This window comes from Schistosoma mansoni, chromosome 3, assembly GCF_000237925.1.
Source record: "Schistosoma mansoni strain Puerto Rico chromosome 3, complete genome".
Classification (NCBI taxonomy): domain Eukaryota; kingdom Metazoa; phylum Platyhelminthes; class Trematoda; order Strigeidida; family Schistosomatidae; genus Schistosoma; species Schistosoma mansoni.
In genome coordinates this window covers 23,046,085-23,047,697 of record NC_031497.1, presented here as the reverse complement: position 1 = coordinate 23,047,697, position 1,613 = coordinate 23,046,085, and positions in this window count along the sequence as shown.

Below are 1,613 nucleotides of genomic sequence, written 5' to 3'. Positions count from 1 at the left end.
GTTGAGATCATGAGTTGAAGTTAGACATTAACACCGGTTGGATACCAGCCAGCTCAGTGGTCTATCGGTTAAGTGCTCTGGTGCGAGACTGGTAGGTTCTGGGTTCGAATTTCACGAGTGCGGGATCGTGGATGCGCACTGTTGAGGAGTCCCATAATAGGATGAAACGGTCGTCAAGCAGTGATTCCAGGTTTTCGATGGTGGTCTAGCTTCAATTGACTCATGATTTCAACTCTATAAAGATAATAGTAGAGTTAAAATTCACATTAAGATAGCTAATGAAAATGAAATAAAACGAAGAATTTCTTTTCAGTTAGTTTGACAATATCAAGATAGTCCTTGTGAAATAGTAATTTAATATGAAAAAAATATTACGATTTCACAAGTGACTAAGGAGGTAATGTCATATGATTAACCGAAAGAAAATAGAGAAATTGTAATAATTAAAGTGAATATTGGTAAAAGAGTTGAGTACAAATGGTCCAAGGGTCGACAAGAATACATAATATCAAATAGGAACGTTCTAATAATTAGAATATTAAGAATAGTTTTGTAAGAGTAAGAAGGTAAGTATCATAAATATGTAAGAATCTAAAAACCAAAAGAAGTTAGGATTAAATAGTATAAAATGTCCTTACTAAACTGTTCTGGTGCAGCCTCTGTACGTAATTGGGTGGGTAAAACGGTTGTAAACACTTATTTTAAGCAAAACGTTTTGATCTGTAAATATGGATGCACATAGATTCGGTGGTTATTAACTATAATATTTGATTAGTATAACAATATTATACCTTAGTTACGCCTGTTACCACTCGTAGAGAAACATAGGCTACCCACCATCACTCTCCAGCCAACTCTATCCCCATCAATCCTCTACACTTATTTCTACTTCCGATTCATCATTTTCATGTCTGCTCCTAACTCCCGACATAGTGTGATATCTACACTTCCTCTCTTCCCTTCCATTTCAGGATTCCAAGTTAGTGCTGGCCTCGTGATGCAGTTTAATGATTTCCTCAGTGTATATCCTATACACCTCCAACGTCTACTCCTAATTTCCTCTTCACATGGAATTTCGTTTGTTCTCTACCACAGTAGGCTGTTGATGATGGTTTCCGGCCAGTGAATGTTGATTATCTTCCGTAAACAACTGCTTATAAATACTCGTATCATTTTGATGATAGTTGTAGTAGTTCTCCACGTTTCAGTTCAGTACAATAGAACTGTCTTGACGTTCGTATTAAAAATTCACACTTTGGTGTTGGTTGACAGATGTTTTGAGTTCCATACGTTGTTCAATTGTAAGAATGCGGCTCTTGATTTGCCAGTCTTCGTCTTTACGTCTGCATAAGGTCCTCCCTGTTCATAGATGGTGCTGCTGTCCAGGTACGTGAAAGATCCCACCTCTTCCAGATTCTCTACATCAAGTGAAATCGGGTTGGTGTTCTCAGTGTTGTATTTGAGGATCTTGCTTTCCTCTCTGTGTATGATGAGGCCTACTGATGCAGAAGTTTCTGCTACACTAGTTATCTTCATCTTCATTTGTTCGTGTTGTGTGTGTGTGTGTGTGAATAAGAGTAGTCATCGCGAGTCAATATCTATTGATGTAGCGT